This window comes from Pieris napi, chromosome 12 (assembly GCF_905475465.1).
Source record: "Pieris napi chromosome 12, ilPieNapi1.2, whole genome shotgun sequence".
Taxonomy (NCBI): domain Eukaryota; kingdom Metazoa; phylum Arthropoda; class Insecta; order Lepidoptera; family Pieridae; genus Pieris; species Pieris napi.
This window is the reverse complement of record NC_062245.1, coordinates 8,169,547-8,184,844: the sequence shown is the minus strand read 5'-3', so window position 1 is coordinate 8,184,844 and position 15,298 is coordinate 8,169,547. Positions and strand designations below refer to the sequence as shown.

Here is a 15,298-nt window from a genome sequence, read left to right as displayed (position 1 = left end):
CATTCTAATAGTTAAGTAGATGATCAGGCTCCTGTGCCTGACACACGTCGACTATTTGGGTCTAAGGTTTCCTAACTATGTTTTCCTTCACCGTTCGAGCGAATGTTTAATGGACACAGACAGAAAGTCCATTGGTGCACAGCCGGTCATCGAACCTACAACATCATGGATGAGAGTCGCACGCTGAAGCCATTATAAGAATAATAATATAGCCTTTATATTCCTTTATAAACCAAGTTCATGTGCCTCTTGGCAAAGGCCTTCTCTAACCCTTTCCACTGTTCTCTATCCTTTGTGACTCTTCTCCAGTTTTAGCCATTAACTACTGCTAATGCTAATATGTAAAGTTGAGGAGAATAAACAAAATAAAAAATGTTGACATCCGTAAAAAAACCAAACTTACGGATGCACTTGAACAAGCTCTAAGGCTTAAATGGAAATGAGCAGGTCATATTGCTAGAGCGCGGGATAAAAGATGGACACTAGAAATAACGAAATGGACTGGACCTACTGGAAAGAGATGTGTAGGACGAAAAAGGAAAAGATGGACAGATGACATTGTAGAACTAGCCGGCGAAAACTGGATGAATGTTGCTCAAAACAAAGAGAAATGGAAAAATATGGAGGAGGCTTTTACCCTAAAAGGGGCCATACAAAAACTAGACCACTAAAAAATTAATAAATGTAACTTAAATTTTGTTTAAAAACTCATACTAACTTAACTAATACTAATTTCTAAGGAATGTAAACTAACCAATTGTTGTATGGATTAATAAAGCTTTAATAATAAATAATAATAATAATATATAATGTTAATCTTTACCAAACTATCTTTACAAATACGTTACATAAAACCATTCTAAACCTACACGGAACGGTAGTTCTGTTTTATAGCAATGAAATGGTGATTTAACCTATCCACTGTTTGGCCTCCAACCTCACCCACGCGCTGATGGATCGAGACTGTCGTTACATCTCGCGACATTATTACTAATAGTCAAATCAGCAACTGTTAATATGTAATTGGTACGATGTTAAAACGACTAAATAAAAAAATTGCCGGTAAACTACATAATTAGGATTACATTGAGTCCATGTTTAACATTACACAACCTCCGACGGAGGGCTCATCCAAATTCTTCCATTTGTCTCTCACCCTCGCCACCATTTTCCAATCCCCAGTATACTTTTTACTCCCATTTTCCCAGTTTTCTGGTGGGCGTTTGACCCAACTGTCATCACAAACGCCATGTGACATTTCCACTTCAACTTTTATGAATGTCTTCTATTAATAAATTTAGAACACAGGTTTTAACTAAAAGTGTTTACAAAATTAAAGCTTGTTTAAGCAGTAAGACTCTAGTTTTTTATTTGATTTTTTTAGCTTATTTTAAAAAAAATTATATAGGTATTGTACTTACTTATGTTTTCTGTTTCATATATATATTGTTTATCAATGTTATCTGTTTTGGCTTTCTATATTTTCTAAGTGTTTTGTTTCATAACATGTATGTTAGCTGTAAGATTACTAATAAATAAAAAGTCAATAACAATTTATTACAGAAAGAAAACATTAGACTAGGTCATATAAAGATACCTAGCTAAAAAAATTAGGCATTCATAGCTAAATTCATTTTTATATTAGGTCTTTTGTTTGACGTTTAGTAAAAGTTAAAATAGGTTATGTAATAAGCATTGTATCTCCGTAGCGTAGGTTTTTTCGAATTTATTGTAGTATATTTAAGTTATTATTAAGCACTGTTGGCCTAGAGGCTTCAGCGTGTGACTCTCATCCCTGAGGTCATAGGTTCGATCCGGGGCAGTGCACCAATGGACTGTCTTTTTATGTGCGCATTTAACATTTGTTCGAGCGAAGAATACATCGTGACTAAGCCGGTTTCCTCACGATGTTTAGAGCCAAGCACAGGAGGCTGATCGCCTACACAGACACAATGAGGCCCATACCTAAAAGGGTTGTAGCACCACTGATTTATTTATTTATAAATTATAAATATAAAACGTATAATTATAGGTTGTAAGTATTATATTTGGATGATTAAAGAAGTCTTATATTACTCTAATGCTAAGAAAAACCCTCATATATAAACTAGCTAGCAAGCTAGCAATATATGCTATAAATTTACTATATATGTATGTATAACAAAGTACGACGAATTTTTAAATTTAAAATAAATCGAGTGTTTCGAAGTCGCTTTATTAAAACCTATTTGTCTATGACAATAAGTCACAAATTTATTTATAAAAAAACAAATGAAGTCAAAATGCACTCTTAAGTCTTTTGTCTCTTTCTGTCAAAATGTGTTTACACGGTGATAATAAGAGACATGAGTACTTAATCCAATGTGCACTTTTTTTATTAACAAGTGAATTACTATATCGTATCGTATGTACATTTTGATCAATTATACCTGCCATAAAAAGATATGTCGATAATAATATTTTTACTTCGATATGTTAATAGCAGAAATAAATTAACATTTAAGACAAAATAAATATGTAATAAATATGGCGGATGATTTACAGCAACATTGACATTGACTGCGCCGGCGCACGACGCCATCTTGTTGAATTTAATGTGAACAAAAATAAAAAATAAATCCATATTGATGATCAGATATATAGTCATTCAAGGATTTGGTATACAAATTCACATTTGGGAGCTGCTCAGATGGTGCATTCCTAGTAATGTCTGTTTTAAGTATGTTAGGGCAAGTTGATCAGCCTTCTTAGCCAACCCGAAATTATTATTATGTCGCCGGGAATAAAACCCATGACATCCAGATATCACGACCGTAGACTATCGACTCTCAACTAGGGGGGAGAGTTTGTTTTAAAAGGGGGTCGCAGTCTGTTGAAAAATAATAAATACTAACTACATATAGGTACAAAATATTCCTTAAAAATAGCGCGCTATATACATATTTTTATAATTTTACAGTGACAGGGTAGCAAGACTGTTTTACTTTACTTTTTGGCTTTTTCGTGGGTCGCGACATAAATATATAATGGTTGAGTCATAATATAGTAATTGACCCATAAAGTACTAAGTAGGTACTTAATGGATCAATTGTGGAAAAATTAAGCTTAAAATGTTTAATTATTTCATTTACCTATATCCTCTTGCTTTGTATGCCATTCTTGATTGCAGTTAAATCAATAAAAACATACTGACACATACATAATAAATACAAACATTCGAAAAACAAGGAAACTTAGGCCTAATAATAGTTTTCTAATTATATGAAATGTAGTAAAATAATACAAACATTTTATATAATTAGAAAACGTTTTGGTTAAAAGAATATACGGGAAAATACGTCCCCTGTGACGTCTATGAAGTAAATACATATAAATTAATAATAACTCAATTTAACAATTAATTTGAGAATACCGTAATTTTTTTTTTTTTTGAGTTTATGGCCTGGTAAATAGACCTTTAGGCCATGAATAGAATACCGTAATTGATAATGGATTTCTATAGAACACTAACCAGACTTTTTTAAAAGGAAATCCAAAATGCTTTATGTTTTTTGGCAAGCCATTTTAGATCCATAGATGTAGAAATCATTTAAACATTGACATACTCTGTGGTTAATTTTAAAAAAATATTTCATATTGCATTTTAATTTTAAAAGATTTTCAGAGAGTTCTAGGTCTATCTAGTGATTTTAACATGCTAGATTTAAAATTCCAAATGCTATTTAGTTAATTATTTTATTTATTATTACAAAGTGCCTACATGATGAATTATTACAAACAATCTCTCATTTATCAATTAGTATACAGTCCTTAGCATCAATCATTGAATAGACTACTAATTATATTTTTTTCAAAGCTACCTGATGAAGCACAGTTATGAAAATTTTATCGAATCAAAAAGCATAGAACATAATATATTTTTAGCTTTTTAGGATGTACGGTGAAATAAAATAATATATAAAATACTTATATGAACATTCTCATCTATAATTCATAGACAGGAAACGGTCTATTACCATGTAATGACTTAATTTTAAAGGTTTTTGAGTAAAAACGATCAAAGCCGTATCTATAACTAAATAGCTATGGAAAAGCGAAAGTACTCATGCCTTTATTATTTGGACTATCGAAATTTTAATCGAATAATATTAATTTACAAAAAATCTTGAACTTAAAAAATTGTCAAACTCTGTTTGCGTTCTATCTCGCTCTAACCCCCTCCCATCTTGAACCACCCGCACCCCTCACCCCGCCGGCATTCAGCGCATCGCACTACAACTAAAGATGGCGGAGTTCATTTTAGATTATTTAAATCTTAAACTTAATTTTAATCAATCACACCATAAAAAAAAAAAGAGTTTGAAAGAGACATCATTTATGGTTACTAAGACAAAATCCCTAGAAATCTATAATAAAAGCGAAGGTTGTATTTGAATACCCAAACAATTTAGGTATGTATTACAAGATTATTTTTGAAATAGCAAAGATTTTAATATTAGATATTTTTTTATATATAATTGGTAATTCTTAGTGACTTTTTGGGTCTTATTCATAAATACATAATATTATAGGTTAGAACATTTACCTTTTAACTAAATTTTTTATCAGTTTAAGCATTTTAATTGTTATGATTTTATGCAAATTAATATAATCATAAGATCCTTAAAATAACTCGACCACCTGAAATATTTACATTTTATATAAATACGATTAAAAAAACTTTCAATTATTTTTACGGAATAAAATATTAATTTACATTACTTTTGTTTTCTTTAATTTTAACTCAATTTAATTTTGTACTAAAACTGAGGTCAATCTAATCAGATATTTTTATACATTATTTAGATGCCTGTAACTGTTTAACCTCTAGCCTCTTAGCATATCTATTTATAAAAAGGCACATCTTCTCATGTTAACATAATTATTTATTTTAAAACCATTTTACTGTTTTCGCGTATTCCCGACGCAAAGCGAGGCACACGCGCGATTTGTTGTCTTATCTGATAGCCACTGACTCGAAAATCGAAAACTATTTTATAACTCTACTCACTTACTCAGTAGTTTAATGCCTACGAACTTTCGTCAAAATGGTTAATTATTTACGTTAAAGTACAACTTTATCATGCTTATTTATAGGTTAAGTATTCGTGTATAAGACACAGGGAGTATTGTAAAGCTATGACGGTTGCAGTTTTAATTTTTACATAAATAGTGTTTGTATGTAAAATAAAAATTATTTTAAGTTATTGTAATATTTAACTAACTCAAAGAGTTAAATATTCATAAAACTACGTCTTACCTTCAAATGAAAATTCCTCTTCCAATATTTTACCAGTGTACAGGTTTACACCTAAGTAAACTAAACCTTTGTTTTCCAACTCTTATTTGTTTTTAACATACGTGACTTCGTCAGACGTCGTTTCGATCCGTCAATAGGTATTTGAACAGGTGTATCAGTTAACACAACACTAAGCACTGAATATCTTGAACACTTTACGAAAACACGTGTGAATGTTTACGCGATTTGAAAATTTTCGGAGCACAACGCCATAGAGCGATCGGTCGGCGCGCCGCGGCGGGAGTGACGCGCGGAGCAGCTTTGCAAAGACAGCGCTGGCAGCGCTGCGGCCGACAATGGAACTAGCGCACTCAATCACACGTCCCAACTTGATAAGATGCACTCTTTTTGCATAGCGCTTTACGTTTTTTATAGCGCTGCGGGCGCTATTACAATTCCTTCACGTTTCGAATTTTGGTTAAGTACAGTTGTTCAGCTGAAATTCGAAGTTGAGTAAACCAAAAACTTTTGGGCTTATTAAATAATTAATTAAGGTTCAGTAAATCGTACAGGCAAAGGTAAAAGGCTCTAAGATAATTATTTAACACGTAAAAACTTTTTATAAATTAAAGTTCTGTATACAATACTATAGTATAATCTATTTCATTCACTAAAATTTCAACGTTACTAAATATATATATTTAAAATATACAGCTTAATTAAACATTTTAGAAAACTCCAAAACCACATGACAATTCAATCGTGTCATTGACAAGTTGTAAGTCAGAAGGTTCACGTGAGGGGTGACCTTGCATTGCGTGCATGTATCGCCGTCTCGCTCGCACGGGGGCGTGGCTTGGCGCCGCCCCCCGCCCACCGCACCGCCCTTGCTCCTTTTTTTCCCGCGTAACTCACACGTAGTGATTACCGCTGTGCCTACGTTTTGTTTGCAAATTCGCGATTATTGCACTACTTATCGAGGTTAATTAACGATAATTAACATCTTAAATATATTATGTTTACTAATTTGTGAGGTGAATATATAGAGTGCGAATAAACACAGGTTTAGGTAGGTATTAAAACTAGATAATTTTTATAATAGCCAACAAAACTTTACTAAAATAGTCAAAATTAACAACGTTGTGGACCATTAAATTTAAAGAAATATGTATTATATATAGTAATATTACCTATTAGTAATATACTATAATATGAACAAATAGTCATATTTTTCTTAAAGTGAGTAAGATTTTAAAACTAAGATTAAAAAACAATAACATCAACCTTGAAAATAACACGTCACATTTCCAACATGCAAATACTCGGGTCATTGAACCAACCATGTGACCTGTCAACGACAAAGTTGCAATCACCATAATATAAGTATTTTATTATTTGATTTTATAAAGAATCAATTAGTGCTAAGTAGATCAATACCAATACGAATTAGCATATTTAACTGGTATACGGACAGTCCTTAAAGAATTAGTACTAAATACTAATAGAAAGATAATTCTATAAACAACACATAATTTTACAAATAGTTGAATGGAATTTATTTCTTTTTAAATTAATTAAACATTCTTGCGTATCGAGCTATCACTACTATGAAGAAAGGGTATTTAAGAGTGTCACTTTGTATATGGGGCAGCCTATTAACCGACATTTCAAAAAATATTTTTGTGAAGTTCTTTCTAAAAGAAAAGGAGTGTTGGCCTAGTGGCTTCAGCGTGCGACTCTCATCCCTTAGGTCGTAGGTTCGATCCCCGGCTGTGCAATAATGTACTTTCTTTCTATGTGTGCATTTAACATTCGCTCGAACGGTGAAAACATCGTAAGGAAACTGGCATGCCTTAGACCCAAAAGGTCGACGGCGTGCGTCAGGCACAGGAGGCTGATCACCAACTTGCTTATTAGATTAACCAATGTTCATAAAACAGATACAGAAATCTGAGGCCCAGACCAAAAAACGTTGTAGTGCCACTTATTTATTTTATTTTTTTTATTCTAAAAAAGATATAGCAACAATTCGTCAAAAATATCTATAAAAATACAACAACATCGTTTGGTCATCAATTACAGGACGCTGTAGCAAAAAAATTCATTATCTGTGAATTAGGTATAATCTGTGGTCATAAAGTGTGTAATTTCGCGGCGTTTCTGCGTCTGTCATCACGCAGAGTCGCTTTATGGCACTAAATTATACGAACAGGAGTGAGCTGCTACTAAATTAGGTTAGATGATGTTTTATAGATTTGATTGGGTTCATGTGATTACCTCTAATAAAAGAATCTTGTTTCAGATTTCGTGATATTAATCTGTTAAAAAAGTATAACATCAAAATATGACATAACTTCATGGTGTTGCCAAGTTTACTAGAGATCCTCCGATTAACAAACCTTTATTTAATTTGAGTAGAAATCGATATCTTTAAACTTTATCTTCACGTCACCTCCAACAGAGACGCTGATAAAAATTGTTTTGTTGACGCATTATAGCATAGATTAGGTATAGTCCTAGATCCAATGTATCAATGTCACAGAATCTAATCACTCAACAGAAACATTTTACTAAAAATGAAAATTTTAGACGACAAAGTACGTGGTACATTATGGATACGTGAATATTTATTTTTAGAAATTTACGAGATATTGACTTTATGAGTCTTAGCAAAAATCCGAATTTTCTTCATTTGTTCAGCGGTGATCTTAGCATGTAAAAACTAACGATGTATAAGGATAAAAGGTAACATACATATAGGAGACTCAGAGTGATCTATGACATACGGGAGCCTCACTTAGTGCTAAGTCTACCATAGAGTACAAACGCCATAGACAATTTGACGACCCATTGGTCTCGTGGTTAGTACCCCTGACTGCGAGTTCATGGGTCCCGGGTTCGATCCCCGGCTGAGACGAACATCGATGTGATGAGCATTTGGTGTTGTGCTTAGGTCTTGGGTGTTTAAATATGTATTTATATGTCTATCTATCTATAATATGCATGTATGTATATATATCCGTTGCCTACCTACCCATAACACAAGCTTCACCAGCTTAGCATGGGATTAGGTCAATTGGTGTGAATTGACTTTAAAAAAAAAAATATTCGGACAGTTACTTAAAGGTGGGAACTGACCAACGTTACGAGGTGTAATGTAACATGTAATGTAATGTTACACACCGAACATTCGTGCAGTCAGTACGTCGTGTTACGGGGAAACACGACGTAATACGACGTACTGACTGCACGAATGCTCGTTGTGTAACATTACATTACATGTTACATTACACCTCGTAACGTTGGTCAGTTCCCACCTTAAGATCAATGAAGCATCCTCTGTTGTCCGAGTAGTGCTTACGAATTATCCGCCAGAACTGAACGGTACCAATTACGTCACTCATTTATCTGTCATTTTTGACAGTCTTGGAAAGACTGAGTCTGTAAAGAGTTTCTATAGAGTTGAAGGATAGTTTTTGACAGTGCACTGTTATGAAATTAATAATAACCCATTCATTTACATTGTCACAAGTGTAGTTTTGTCGGACACAGGTCAGCAGAGTTGGATGTTAGTCGAGTTCTATAGAAATGACAGGCTCTCGATAAACACGACCCGCGAGTTGCAGGAAGCGTCGGAAGTGGCCTTCTAACAACTATTAGCTTGTATCTGTTATCACAAGTAACCTTTAAAAACACCGACTTTATCATATCAGCGCGATTATTAAAATGATTTGCATTTTATAAGTAGCTAATGTGTAAATAAGGTTGCAATTTTTCTTTTCTTTTTTTTCTTTTTGTATGTTCTTACTTATATTTTCTGTTTCATATTATTTATCTATGTAATCTGTTTTGACTTTGTATATTGTCTAAGTTTTATAATATGTATGTTAGCCATAAGATTACCTACTAATAAATAAATAATTAAGTTTTTTTTTAATGGCTCTGGCACGATTTGTGCATTAGCCAGCGTCAAGTATAGGATTTTTTATAATTCGTGCTTGTGTTTAGAAATTCGACCGTGTCCTCCATGTCGGTTTAGGCACTCGCCCGGTACCGCACAACCCTCCCAAAGGCCGAGAAAAAATTTAAATTAAATTAAAACTTGCCCTCGAACCGGGAATCGAACCCGGTACCCCTCACCTAGCTGCCAATTAATAAGACCGCTAGGCTATAAGGCCCCTAATTAAGTACATATTTATTGATGACAGGACAAAATAGTCTGTTATATAATTCTCTTTAATTTTAAAGAGAATTATATCTTTAAAATTAAAGAGAATTAATTATCTCAAAAATTATTGCATCATTACAATGCTACAAAACTTGTTTAATTCAAAGAAAATTTAAAAAGTGTTTATTAATTCCAAGAAAATTTAGTAAATATGTTCAGCCGCGCTAAGATATATAATTAAAATAATAGAGGCATTGCAGTTGTTATTTTAAATTTCTATACCTAAAATGAATTTCATATTAGGAAATTTTTTGTTTATATGTTTCAAAGTGAAAGAAGTAATCTTATTTAAAGCTATAGATAAAGCTGAGAACGAGATTAGATGTGGTCGTTAGGTGCGCGGGCGCAGCGGAATATGGACACATTGATCGCTCCCTTATTGGATTAATTTATGGTAATATGTTCGGATCGCGATAGCACCGAGTTACGATTAAACAGTTTTTATGTAAATTCCGCCATCTTTGTTGGTTGGCACGTGTGTGGTCAAAATCATAAGAAATAATTTTAAAATATTTCATGACAAAGCATCATGACCCTCCAGTGGGACATGGCACACATATTTCTAAGTCGGTTTCACAGATTTTTCTTATGTATGACTATTTATTTTAACCAAATATATGCACCGAATAAGTCGTTAGATAAATTATCAATAGCATTTTCTAGAAACCTAAATAAACTTAACAAGAACTCTTTCACGAAAGGACTGAGCAAGTCAAGCAGCAGCTCAAGATAGAACGCAATGGAAGATCACCGTGGACACTGTCTGTCCCATCCAGGGGACAAAGGTCATTCAGTCAAGTATTCACCACTATTTAATATAAAGTTTGTCAAGCTTACCATTAATTTATTGACATTAAAAAATATCGAATAAATTGCAAATACGCGTAACTTTCGTTGTCACCTCTTTACTATACCAAAACAAAGATCTACAAAGCGTATGAGATGCGATGAGTACTTGGATAAACTAAAAAATAGGACTGATCCAGTGTAAGACTCATCATCAGAACTGTACACTGTAATAAGAGAGGTGCTGGTCAGAAACCGGTGGAAACAGGTTCAGACATAAGCGACAGAAGAGAGAACTCTACAATAAGTCGACTGCAATTATTATTGTCTTTTCTTTTATTGAACTTAAACACCAACACAAAATTGACAAATATTAAATCGCTATCAACTTAGACCACAATACATACCGATAATATAATAAAATCAAACCGCAGTTATTCCGTATCAAGCCACTAAATGTTTTGTTTCTACTCATTTCGTGTTATAAAATGCCCCCTGCTATTTTTACACAACTACTTTAAGACGTAATAACAATGTCATGTGTTATGACGATACTGTCATTCATTTGTCATGTCAATTGTCGATACATGCTTCTAAGTTAAAATAGATAAAAAGCTATGTGCGATTTGAACATTAAAAAGATATTCTTTAAATTTCGCGCGTTTGACAATTAACTATAAAAATATACACGCCAGAAAACAAAGTAGTCCATAAAAAATGCGTAGTAGTAATTGCAACATTTCGTGGCACTGCAAAACATCTATGGCACATACAGAATAATAATTTATTACAAGAATATAGTGCATAAATGTGAAAGGTGGTACAATCGTAAGATCGCATATTCTGCCACACACAATGGCGCGCAATTTTAGCGCATAGTTGACATATCGAATGACGTTCAGTTTCGCGGTCATTTTGGAGGGAAAGGCTAAATAAGCCTCCAAGAAGCTTGGTGTGCTCAGCAAGGCAAGACTACTTCACTCTGGGCCATCGCTTGTAACTGTATAAAGGGAATATTCGGTACATAGTGTACAGCCCTGCGATTCTGTAACTGACATTCTGAAAAGGTGGGAGCTTGTAGTTTATTGTTTATCAGAATGCCAAATAATAAAATGACTGCTTCACGACTGATTTGAGAGCGACCGCCGATGCGAAAACCGCTGTGTGAGTTCGAAAAGTGAGTTACAGAATCGCAGGGCTGAGCGGCTAGATCCATATCAATTAACATCAGATGAACCTACTGCCCATTTGCCCCCTGTTCTAAAAAAAAACAAATATAACTACGATATATTATTTGCGTAGTGGGAAAAGCGTAAATAATGTTTATGGTATAAGCCTTGCTAAATTTATCACAATTCACTCGGGTCTATCTAACTTTTGAAATGGATACAGACGTAACAATGTTCCATAACCAAAGAGCGTTATCTGTAACGAAAAACAACGGAATATGATCCGTTCTAGAAAAATATTCGAGAAGTTTCTCCAATAAACAACAGAGCACTCCGATAGCGGGCGAACGAGCCACATCGCAGCACATTTTATACAAACGATGACATAAATACTCATTTGCAAGAACAATATCCGATATTGAGTGAGGCCTGTCTTGTGAGCCGAGTACAGGCTAGGCCACGAAATGTAGAACGAACGTTTCTACCAATTTGTATGATATAAACGTATGACGCACACGATAATAATTATTATACTACAAAAGCCAAATGTTCTTCGTCACTTTTATGGTTAAATAACATTATCGTCGAAAAACCTTTATTATTATTAGTTGACCTGAGTATTATTAAGATATACGGTGTAGCTAGTGGGTCATGCTTGTCGAAAAAAGATTTTTCCACAAGCCCTTGTATTGACTGTGTAATTGTTTCTTTATGGGTGATAGAGTCATACCAGCATATGTATTCTCGTAATTGGAACTATTGTAAATAAATAAAAATACGCATCGAATTGATAACATTCTCATTCGGTTTTTATGTTATAAGATTAACTTCAGCAGGTGAGATTAATTAAGGAGAATTATTGACCGTACAAGGTTCGAATTTAACATCGTAGTTAAAAGATTATTCAATTGAAATTTATTTATCACACACAAATATAGAGTATTTACAATATTCTTAACCTGCATAGTAGCATTGCTGGTAGCATTACGCAGTATTGCGATACTTAAGAGAGAACTTGGAGTAATTACCATGGATTTAACAATTATTACACTAACATAGGATTGTTGTAAAATGATGTTGAAGTGAAATTTATGCAGTTCCCTTACATTTATAATAAACACACCTAGTTTTTTCAATCGCGTGTTTATATGATATTAATTTTTATATTATCTAGGTTCATGATGTAATCTGTTGTTTATTAAACTTAATATAGCGTGACTTTAACACATCCTTAGACAAATTGTATATGTTTTAATAGATTGCAATTTTATTAAACCTCCGACTGTCAGTACAATTTAGAAAACTATTTTTTTTGCCATATTGCGTATGGGTCGCCCAAAAGTGAAAACATGAAACCCATTTTAGTGGGTGGGTTGCTGTCCTTTAAACGTAAAAATATAGTTCCCATACATATGCTTTTTTTGCCAAATTTTGGAAACGATGATATGAAAGTATGATTTATATTGGTTTCCAAAAACTAAAAATCCTAACACCAACTAAAGGTCCTTATTTTCAAATAAGGCATCCAACTTAGTAACTTTTGTATTTCAAAAAAAAGTTTAGCCGTTTTTTAAATACGATATTTCTACCCATTGCACATATCTGCAATGGGTAGAAATATGAATTATATCATAAAGGTGACAAGTTTGTAGGGTAATCTAACTCATCTAGTCCAAACCATAAGGCCATCTAAAATATTATGGTATAATTCCAGTAGACGCTTACTCCCTTTTATTTATATCATACTACGTACACTTCTATTATCTATTTAAATAATGAGTTTTTGTTTCGCGATCCCAAGCCAACCTCAGCGTTACGGATATTGAGACTTTCATCGAACTTTGTATGCAACAAAAACGTCATCAAAGTCAAACTCTAAATATCTTTATTCATATAGGTAAACAAGTAAACTTATGAACGTCAAAAAGAAGTTACATTAATTGTAAATTTATATTTACTACCAGTTCGCAAGTCAAGGGCGTAGAGCGGGTAAGAAGAACTGGCAAGAAACTTTCCGCCACTCTTTTTAATCGCCAAGTATTCTCATACAAATTGTTTGAACTGGCAAATGAATCCCAAGGATGAGGATCATTTAAGTATTCCTCAAATTTATAAAAAGCTTATTGATTTATGTACGTTTAACGAGGGCTTTGAAATTATTTAGTGATAATTCTCTAATTTTGGTGCCACTGTCGCTATTAGCAGTTACATGAGGATCACAAATGATCCACGAATTACATAGGCGAATTAAGCCACAAAGAGCAAGAAAACGGTGCCATCCTCACCTGGAACAGACAATTATCACCCAGTGCATTGACCGTTTAACATTATTGAGCGTGTAGTGTAAAAGTAAATTCATGTTTATTCACCGGTCCAACCCTCAAACGATATATTTATCGGTAACGTGTACTTCGGCCCCCTTCGCCTCTCGCCATCCATCTTACACTTTACAACACTATGCAGATTACTGTTATGCTAAGACTATGTTATAACAGTTTATCAATGCTTCCGATTGAACGGTTGAACGTGAGTTGTAAATTCTTGAATGAGGTTAAACTATTTTTAGAAAGCTATTAGTACTATTAATATCGAGTAAATGAATATATAAGCTTTCAAAGTTATAGATTTTTTAGAAGTGAGATTTGCAAGGCAATAATAATAAGCAAGACTAGTCACTAAGGTCCAAATGAAATTTTGTACCACAAAAATTGATTGAATAAAGTAAGTGATACCGCCGCCGCCCATGGGCATTCTCATTGCCAGAGAATACCTCTTTCTTTTAAAGGACCCTAAATCGAATTGGTTCGGATTTATTTCATACGCAAGAAAATATTATTGGGATTTTAGACAAAATCACTTTTCGACAGGCGTGACCCACCAAAATTTGTATGGAACTGACATTAGCTCACGATTTGTCACGTGACCATTTTCATCCAAATCCGTTTGGCGTTGGTGGGTCACGCCTGTCGAAAAGTGATTTTGTCTTAAGCCCCAAATCGTATTCAGAAATGTGTCTCTCAAAAGCAAAGTTTAAAGCGAATTTTACAAGATTAAATTAAATTTAATTGTCATTTTAGAATGTCTGTATGTAGACAGGTCAAACCGAGATCCATCTGGCTGTACAGCCGGCGAAACGAAGGTGCAATTTTTAAACTAAACATATATAGATCTCTTTCCATCACAGGGCAGAAACAATTCGACAGAAAGAGAAAGAGTTTTTAAGTTTAAGCAATTACTCATTTAGTTTTTATTATCTAATATAGCAATTTTATGTGTTACGCTATTCATGATACCGTAGTTCGCACGGTAATCAGAAGAGCATCAGTCCCTAGTGATCAATCTCTGCAAACCGCTGCCTATTCATTACCACACGCACCTCAGAACTAATGGATAGGGCTTTTCACCTTATAATTGGTTGATAGATTGCCTAATTCATAAGATAGTTCATTCGTTTCAAATATGAGTGCCGTATTGTTCTAGGAAATTATGACTACAAACATTTATTTCTTCTTTTCGCAACTTTATTGATATTTTTTGTTATACATGAAAAATTTAAAAAATTGTTTAAAAATATATTTATATTGACTTAAGGGTCTTCCCTTTTTATATATATAATAGGGGGGCAAACAAGCCTACTCGACGCCCTAAAAGGGCAGTCATCGCAGACCATGGGCACTAATTTTTAGTGGGTGCGTTGCCGGCCTTTAAGGGCTCCTCCCTATATTTACTCTAACGTTTAATAGTTGGAGTAGATTCCACAGTTTGCTAGTTCGCAAAAGAAAATGCCTTGTGGACGTAGTGGTATGTGGAAGATGCATTAAGATGATGCATCTTCCA

The 15,298-nt window shown here is 33.6% G+C and overlaps 1 protein-coding gene across 1 annotated transcript in view; it reads right to left on the bottom strand.

Moving 5' to 3' along the window:
* The window catches only part of LOC125054788 (protein tiptop-like), a 219,479-nt gene extending 213,878 nt beyond the window's left edge, over positions 1 to 5,601 (bottom strand). The window contains exon 1 of the mRNA XM_047656886.1: positions 5,300 to 5,601. The gene's annotated coding sequence lies outside the window, so the exon portion shown is untranslated. The remainder of the gene's footprint in view (positions 1 to 5,299) is intronic.
* Between the last annotated feature and the right edge of the window lie 9,697 nt (positions 5,602 to 15,298).